This window comes from Pseudorasbora parva, chromosome 5 (assembly GCF_024679245.1).
Source record: "Pseudorasbora parva isolate DD20220531a chromosome 5, ASM2467924v1, whole genome shotgun sequence".
Lineage (NCBI taxonomy): Eukaryota > Metazoa > Chordata > Actinopteri > Cypriniformes > Gobionidae > Pseudorasbora > Pseudorasbora parva.
In genome coordinates, this window is record NC_090176.1 from 3,986,498 (window position 1) to 3,996,139 (window position 9,642).

The following is a 9,642-nucleotide window of genomic DNA, read 5'->3' on the forward strand; positions in this document are numbered from 1 at the left end:
TGCTATTGATGCGGAGGGAAGCCCTATTCCTAATGTTAAACATAAATAGCCTACTGATACAGCAAAGAAAACGTCGGGAGTAGCCACATATCTATAGTATTGACGGCATTCACGGCAAAATAGGCTACAGAATATTTCGTTCTGTATTGACAGTTGCAATATTTCAAAATCGATAATTGACGTTTTTTATTATTACAATTAGGCCTATATCTGCATTTATGTAAACCTACAGACTTTCAAACATGAAAATGTAATTTAATAATATGTATTCGTGTCAAAATGATTTATAAACATCTTATTCTATTTTGCCTGGAGACGCTCCGAACACACGTGAAAAATAGGCGCTCTTCTATTTCTAGCATGCACGCGTTTTCCGCGCGTCACAGTCAGTGTGCAAACTCCAACCTGTTAACATGGGAGCCGAAACAAAAACGGACACGCCACGCAGCCGAGACCCTCACGCTTGCAGTGTGTCCCCGGATTTGATTAACCAACTTGTTGATATTTAATCGATGGGCATAGCCTGTAGGCTGAGTTGCATACATAGAAAAATCGTATAATATGTTTCTTTGTTGTAGGTTAATACTTATTTATGTGTGTGTGTGTGTGTGTGTGTGTGTGTGTGTGTGTGTGTGTGTGTGTGTGTGTGTGTGTGTGTGTGTGTGTGTAGCCTACTTTATGTTTTCAAGGTTTTATTGAATGCATTGCTCTTGTATAGTCTTACTTTGGAATTTTAAGAGCAATAAACATATATTGCAATGTTAAGGAATTCGTTTTTTCATTCAGATAATTAAATCAACATGTATAAATTGCTATTAGGCAATTAATGGGGAGATAATCGGTAATCGAATCGAATCGTAACCGAATCGGACAGGAAAAATTAATCGTTAGATTAATCGATGCATCGAAAAAATAATCGCTAGATTAATCGTTTAAAAAATAATCGTTTATCCCAGCCCTAGTACCAACGTATCTTAAACATATCCTATATACTCAGAAATATGAAAAAATGCTAAATATTTCTTAGCCAAGAGCACCAGTATAAACGGCAAATGCTTTGTAAAAACGGAAAATAACAGCACCTTTCAGCATGTCACCATCATGCAAACTTGAGATATAAAACATGCAGTAGTTCTTAAAAAGGTTTTCCAATGATCTTTTTTCCCTGTTGTTTTTCTGCTTGTTGAATGTTTGCTCGCGTCTGTTGCACTCGTGTCTCGCGTTGTCTAACCCATGAAACATGTTCTAAAAACACGGCGCTCAAGTTAGAAGAAAGTTCAGCAGGTGTGTAATATTTTCGGTTTTTCCCCGTTTCACTGCCCACCTCTTTTTTTTTTTTTTTTTTTTTTACGCAATATCGCATTCTGTGTGTGAACAGCTGCTTGACTTGACATGATGTTCTTCTTTCACCGAGCGCATCACACAAGCTCGGTTAATCACATGCGCCATCAAGGATGGGACCAATATGAATGTGTTAACAGTAAAATGGCTTATAGGGCAAGAGACCCTAGTGAAAAAAAAAGTATACTAAGTATACTTGCGGCCAGACTAATTTTCAGTATACTTGAAGTGTGTTAAAGACTAGTTAACTTGAAGTTTGCTATTTTGACACAACTAATTTTGTACTAAGTATATTTAAGTTGTAATTAAATTGTGTTAAAGCATAACTTTAAGTGTATTTAGTATACTTTTGTGTGCTAAATTGGAACAACTTTAAGTATACTTAGTACACTTTAAGTATAATGACTAATTACATGCTTTAGTGATATTAAATGTGCTTTATTTGTATTATAAGTATATTTTATTTGAGTTAAGTATATTTTATTTGTATTATAAGTATACTTTATTCGTGTTATATTACACTTTATTTGTATTATAAGTACACTTTGTGTTATAGCATACTTTATTGGTGTTTTAATAAATTACAAATTAATTACCATTATTCACAACACACAAGCAATATACTATGAATATAATATATATTTTATTTACCTTGACTCATTCAAATGACTAAAAATATACACTTTGTAGTCAATAACAATACAATGTGTTATTACTTAGCTATACATTGTACAAAATACTTTGAATTACATCATGTCACACAATACAGTATTTTAAATGTGCTACATTACATTTTAATGAATTACTTACTGACTTACTTTCCCAATGTTGAATGCATTTGTTTTCAGGGACATTACAATAAATTAATCAAATCTAACACACATAACTAATGAAGAGACATTTCATTAAACAGGCCCAACGATTTTTATAAATGGTTTCAGCAAAGCTAAACAAAATTAACTTACTATGTTTTTCATTAAATTAACACTGGAAGATGTTGGAAAACCTATCATTGAACTAATTCCACTGACCATCTCTATACATAAATATAAATTACACATTATATTCCATTTTCTGATGAGCTGCTCATTACACTTGCGTCTGATGGCCGCTTACACAGGGACAGTTGACAGCAAACACTCGTGAAGAACACAATCTGTTAACAGAATATACAAGAGATAAGGTCAATTGCATGTTCATTCAACTTTTTATTCACGTTTAGTGACATTACATATTAACTTACTTACCTCCAAACAGAAGGACTTTTCCCGGTGCTTTTCGGGATCGCGTAACGTTTGGCTATTTTATTCCAAAACAGTTTATCGTCACCATCAAGGTCAGGCAGCGATGTGACGTAATTGAACTGGTCCGAAGAATGAGCAATGTACGTTCCGCTCTAGGTGTTTTATTAAATAAATAATGTAACGCAACATTGTACTTCACCTGCAAGGCTGCAAACCTCCCGCGAGTGAGCGTCATACAGACGAGTACCGTCAGCAGCTCTGCCTCTGATTGGCTGCAGGCATTGAGCAACACAATCTGATTGGTCACAGATCAATGAAGAGACATTTGAATTCCAATAAGAAACAACTATTTAACTCATATTTTCTTGCGTTTTATTTTAAGTGTGCTGTTGAATTCTTCTTTGCCAGTGTAAACTTATTAAACATATTTACATTTAAATCACAACTAAAGTAGGGCTTATAGCATACACTGCATATATTTAAAAATGGGCTTTTAGTCCATATAATAATTTATTTATATAATACTAATTTATTATCACTTATTAATTAATGCTTAAGCTTGAACAGTTAAGCATGAATAAATAACCTTAAACAGTATTTATAACTTTTTATACAGCTTAATGATATTATTTATGTATTTTTAAAATATGCTTTTAGTGCATTGTTAACAATGACAATTTTGAGCATAAGTTTAAAATATATAAAAAATATATTTTAAAATAATGTTTAAATAAGTACACTTTACAAAAGTACACTGAACTTTCATTTAAAGTATATTTTTCTAAAATATATTTTTAGAAAATATACAAAAAACAATTATCTTAAAGTGTGTTAAAAGTTGTATTGTGAAATATGATGCTAATATATTTTTTATATATTTAGAAATGGTACATTTTTTGTAAGTATATTTCTAATATACTATCGGAAAAGAGAATATATTTGAAATACAATAAAGTATACTTTTTTTTCACTAGAGTAATGACCCACGTCAGTCAAAGCTATGGTCCAATGGAAAATAGCAGCTTCAATGGAAGGCAAGCTATTCTACTAGTGCTGGTCCTCGGGGCTGTGATGCGTTTAGATGATGACATATGGAAAATACACCAAAAATAAATAAATTTTTTCTGGAAATATAATCGTAACTATATATATATATATATATATATATATATATATATATATATATATATATATATATATATATATAATGATTTTGACAGGGCCAGCAGAGAAGGCCCTGCTGGCCCTGACAGCCCACCACTGCGTCTAAGCGATTGTGGTGTTCTGTTCTTGGGTGTAATGAACACAGCAGTCATTCTGATGTTCCTAAATCCGAACCGCTGACCAAACAGTGGGTGAGTTTTGTTTTTGTCGATGCTTTTATGTCTGCACGAACCGCGAAGCATTTCTCACCAGACTGCTTTATAACCAAGGGTTAAAAATGAGGCAGGTTTTGCTAAGACGCTGCTCCTAAATAAAGATCTGTACAAGGTCTTTGTGTTCCTGCTGTATTTCCAAAAGTGACTGTAGTTTGAAACGCTTCACAATAAATGCGGCTAAAGCTTACAGGGTACGTTCAATTACGGCATGCTTTCTATGTATGACGTTCTCAGTATAATTCATAATCCCACGTTTATAATGCAAAGCATTATGGTTATTGTGTTATTACAAACTGTGTACGCTGGTGATAAAGTTAACGTGGACGTGGTAAAGCTAAGCTTAATTATGTAGATGGTTTATAACGGTGTCTGTTAGTGTCAAAAAATAAATTGTGTTGTAACAGTTATTACAATGCATAGATAACGTTACGCATCACTGACAAACCGACATGAAGAGAAACAAAATGTTTTTATTGGCATTTGTTGTAACAGTATATATCAGTAAAAACACAGAATTCGCACTAATATTACCCTGCAAGTACATGAAGACAGATCAAAGTGACATTACATTAACCAACCATTCAGAAACGTCCTGTTTAGCCTTAATTGTCGAATTTTGTTGGAGTTGTCATCTTGTTGATCAGGTATCAATTAATTATGGATATTAACAAACAAGTAAACAATTAATGGCAAATGTGTCACATTTTATTTGAATAAAGTGCAACCAACAGTTTAGGTTGAATTAACAGGAAGTTTACCTTATCTGCTCTCATTTTCAATAAAAGTACAGTAAATGCAACTAACATACTACTACTGCTACTTCTGCTTGTTTTTCAACATAAAAATATGACAATATTAATTTAAAAATTGAAGTGCAACTAACTAGCCTGACAAGCCAGACCCACATCAAGATGTTTGGTCTGGAAACTCACCATTGACGGCTCAATCCGAGGGGCGGATAAACGGTTGTCTTTCAAACTCCCTCTGCACGTGATAGGATAGCGCTACCCCCAACCAGAGCAGCGGAGGTAAAACAGAGCTTGTTGACAGATTAAACATTCGCCGTATCCGGTCAGCAAAACTCCGAACACATCTTCCATTTTTAAGAATGACTTCAGTGCCGTTCTTTGTTCTTTTCTCAGAGAAAAGCTTAACTCCAAGGCTTGTCCATGGACATCGCTGTTCTGGACTTGAGACAGACTTGCTAATAGCATGTAATTCTCATTCAAACCACTGCCACCTGTTGCTGCTTCTGCTTTTTGAGGGAAAAGCTGCCGATAACTGCTTGTCTAGGATCTGTAATCCTCATAATCCTCTGTAAGAATTCGTTATAATAACATATTCACGAGTTCACACTTACATATAATTATATAGAGTAATATAAATGCGTATTTGGCGTGCTGTCCGGGGGGAGGGATTCGAGCTCGAACTTGGCCCGAACCCAGAGTACCCCCGAAAATGCTGAGAGCATAGGACAGCCGCCTGGCTAATTACCCCCCAAAAAGCTGAGCTTGGCGGGCTGGCATTCGGGAAGGGGCCTGGTTGCTTGGCCAGGGGGCCCCTGATGTTGGTTTGGTGTGCGTAGGTGGAAGATTGTCTAAAAGAAGAAAAACGGGAAAAGAGAAATATGAGAGAAACAACAACAATAAAACATTTCCTTACTGCGTGGAAACTTTCCACTCTTTCGCGCTGCGTGGAAACTTTCCACTCTTTCGCACTGCGTGGAAACTTTCCACTCTTTCGCGCTGCGTGGAAACTTTCCACTCTTTCGCGCTGCGTGGAAACTTTCCACTCTCTTTTGTGCTGCGTGGAAACTTTCCACTCTTTCGTGCAGCGTGGAAACTTTCCACTCTCTTTTGTGATGCGTGGGAACTTCCCGGTGACTTGCTGAAAAACATGAAAGGACAGCATGAGTGTTTGACTGGGAGATTAATTGCTTCATCCGCTGGGCCGGTGGGCGACCCGGAGGGTTTTAGCTGATAAGGGTTTGGTGGGCTTTTTTGATGTGGAAACGGTTGGTCCTGATGTAACTTTGGAAAGCGTCTGAGGACCATCTCCCGAGATCTTGGATCTGCTGTTGGGAGAGGCCTTTTTGAGCTGCTGTGGTTGCAGCACCAATGCGGAATGAATGGCTTGAGAAGTTTTTTGCTGGGACACCTGACTGCTGGAGAACGGATTTTAGATGTTTTTGGAACCAAAAGCGTGTCACAGGTTTGTTTAATTCGTCTGTGAATAGAGGTTCCAGGGGAGATTTAGCTTGGGAATTTCTCCATTCCATCTCCGTTCTAAGCCAGAACTGACTGGTATGGATGAATTGGTGATGAGAGATTAAAAATGTAGATAAAATGGCCTTTTTTGGTTTGGTCAGTCTTACTTCGCTTAATCAAATAGGAGATTGTTTCTCCATCTAGTACTGATAAGTCTGAGATGGTGGGATGGCTTTTGGGGTCGAATTTTGAAGTGATAGCGAGTTCTGAGCATCTGAGAAACCCAAAAAAGGCTAGGATAAACATGGCATCGAGTGTCCGGGCGGTATGGAGAGGTTGGTAGCCTGTGCGGAGGGTACGGATACATTTGTTGAGGATGTCTAGTGTTATGGGTTGTCTGGTGTCAGGACGGGTGGGCTGAGATTTTTGAATCCCTTTGATCAGGAGGGAGGTTTGTGAGTTATTTATCTCCTGAGAAGGAGCACCATACATCAGTTTGTGGAAAAACTGAATGCCACTCAGGTAACCTTTAATAGACCCAACTTGGAGGCCTTTAATGGTATTGAGGTAGGAAATAAACGAGGTGATTGAAAGGAGAGTGAAATCGGGGAACGGTATGTTGTAGGAAATGTGGAATGCTCTGAAATTTCTCCAAGCGGTCACGTAGGATTGGAGGGTCCTAGGAGACACCGCTTGGAGGATGGCGTCGAGCGATGCGTTGAGGAGGGGTTTTAGCGGGTGGGTTACGGGAATATTAGTTGCGAATAGTGAGGTACTGGAGTTGAGAATTTGTCCGCCTCTGGAGCCAGCGTCCTGAATTTCTGAAACAAAAAACGAGACAGGGAATCAGCGATTTGGTTCTCTGATCCTGGGATGTGTTTCGCAATTATGATAAACTGATCACAAGCTGAAATCCAAGTGAGGCGCCTTAGAAGTGGCATCATGGAAGGAGCATGGGAACGACCTTTATTTATGCAATGCACTGTTGCGTCGTTATCGCAATGCAGTAAAATGCTTTTAGTGGCCCACTCTTTCCCCCACAGGAACGCCGCTACTACGAGCGGGTAAAGTTCGAATAGCGCTGAGGAATGTGTTATGTCCTGGAGCTCCGGTGGCCAAGGAGAAGCAAACCAGCGACCTTGATAAAATCCACCAAACCCGATTGAGGGGGCGGCGTCTGTGAACAATTGGATGTCGATGGGGCACGAAACGAGGTTGCTATAAAAGAAAGATAAGCCGTTCCATTGGTTTAGGAATGTTAGCCATAACTTGATTTCATCGCGACATGCTTGAGTTATGGAGATGAGATCCTCTAGCGAGTGGACGGAGGATGCGAGTGAGAGGAGATGCGATATGAAGGGACGACCCTGCGGAATGATGCGCATGGCGAAGTTTAAGTGGCCGAGCACGGATAGAAGTTCGCGTTTTGAAACGTTGGATTTTTTGAGGAGAGTAGAGGAGACGAGAATTATTCGATCGATTTTCTCTTTGGGCAGGGATGCCTGGAATTTGGTTGAATCTAGATTAATTCCGAGGAATTCGATGGATGTAGAAGGGCCCATGGTCTTCTCCTGTGCTATGGGAATTCCGAGCTCCGAAAAAACATTTTGGACGGTGAGAATATGTGCGGCTGGGATGGCGTCGGGGGGCGAGATTATTAAAAAAATCGTCTAGTAGGTGAATGAGGTGAGGAATGGCGTAATTGTTTGACAAGATCCAGCAAATAGCTTCTGATAGCATGTCGAAAATTTTTGGGCTGCTTTTGCAACCAAAGGTTAAACGTACTGCAAAATAGTATTTCCCATGCCAGTGAACTCCGAATAGGTGCCAAGCATCTGGATGGATAGGCATTACTTTGAAAGCAGATGTGATGTCGATTTTTGCTAACCAAGCACCGTGACCTGCGATTTTAATCATGTCGATTGCTTGGTCTATGTCATGGTATTTGAGTGAAAATTCATCGAGTGGAATCAAGCTGTTTATGCTTGGGAACGGGGAATTGTGCGGTGCTGATAGATCGGTAATTAGACGTTTTTTACCCGAGAATTTTCTTGTGGCTACTCCAATGGGGCTGATACGAAACAATTTGAATGGGGGATTGTCAAATGGGCCGATCATGAAGCCTGATTCCACCTCTTTTTTAATGAGGTTGTCTACGACTTCAGGGTCCATGAGGGCGGATTGAAGGTTATTGCAGATGGTGTTTTGGGTAATCGGGCATTCTACGCCAGGGTTAAAGCCGTTTTTGAGGCCTGATAGTAAGTAGTTTGTAAATTCTGTATTTGGGTGCTGAGCTAGTTCGAAGTCCATACGTGAAATATTTACGGGAGTCGATAAGTAATTTCTTTGTTTTTTATTCACAGATTTAAATACAGGACATACAACGCGGGCATGGGCGCCGCCACAGAATTTACAGATATGCAAAAACCGGCAGTGCTGTCTGGTACATTTACCAGCATTAAAATGATTGCATAGCTGCCTGTTTCCTTCGAAGGAGGAGGCGGTTACGTTGGTGGTTGCTGTGCGCGGTACGTAACTGGTGGATCGGACTGTGTTTGTCTCCGGGCAGGGTTGAGATGAGGGGTTAACCTGCGGGCATGATGTTGTTTCGTGCATTACTGACCTGCAGACTGCGCACGAGATGTTTTTGCATCCTAAAAACACCCTGCTGTGGAGATCTGGGTCGATTGCGCCCCAGTATACACATTGGTTCCACTGTGCGACTCGCACTGCACTTTTGGCTGAAAAGAGTTTATGATACGTGTAGAAATGCCCTCCCCCATAGGACAGCGCTAGCTCTGCTATGACTGCCAGGTAATAATTTAGTTCGCACCGCCTATGGGGGAAAACTGAGCAGATTATTTCAGTAAAACGAGAAAAAGCAATTGAAAACTCAGAAAAAAAAAGAACGCGGGATGAATGTGTATTTGTAGTTTTGAGAGTAACAGAAAAATCCCCGCAGTCTATTTGGCGGACTGGTTCGGCTGCGGGGAGCATGGAGAGAAGAGCGGAAAGGTCTATGTCTGCACCTGCAAGGATCTGTGCACGGATGTTTTGTGCCACTGGAGGCGGTTCCAAGGCGAGTGCGTTGGATGGCACGGGCATCGATGTTGCTGTGAATAGAGTATGTTGTGATTTAGCCTGCAAGGAAGAGTTGGGATGGTTATACGCCGGGCCTCCCGCTTTGATTACCCTCTGTGGCTTGGGAGAAAAAGTTAGTCGGAGGAAAGGAAGGTTGGTAGAGTGAAGTGTGCGCTTGAACTGCAAGCGGGGGCGTGCTCGCGCTTGTTTGCGCTACCGGAGCTGTGGGCCACTGGCCGTGGGCGGGGTTAAAACCTGCTGGATAGATTGTTGGAAAGTTTGGGCCTGTGCCGCTAGCTGGTTTCGCCTAGCGGTAGCATCTGCTACAGGCGCTGGAGGCCACTGGAAAGGAAGAGTGTTATGAACTGTGGGAGCATAGACCTGAGAAGC

The 9,642-nt window shown here is 40.0% G+C and overlaps 1 pseudogene; it reads right to left on the minus strand.

Annotated features, from left to right (window-relative positions):
• Positions 1-5,936: 5,936 nt before the first annotated feature.
• On the minus strand, positions 5,937-9,276 carry LOC137075808 (uncharacterized; annotated as a pseudogene).
• Between the last annotated feature and the right edge of the window lie 366 nt (positions 9,277-9,642).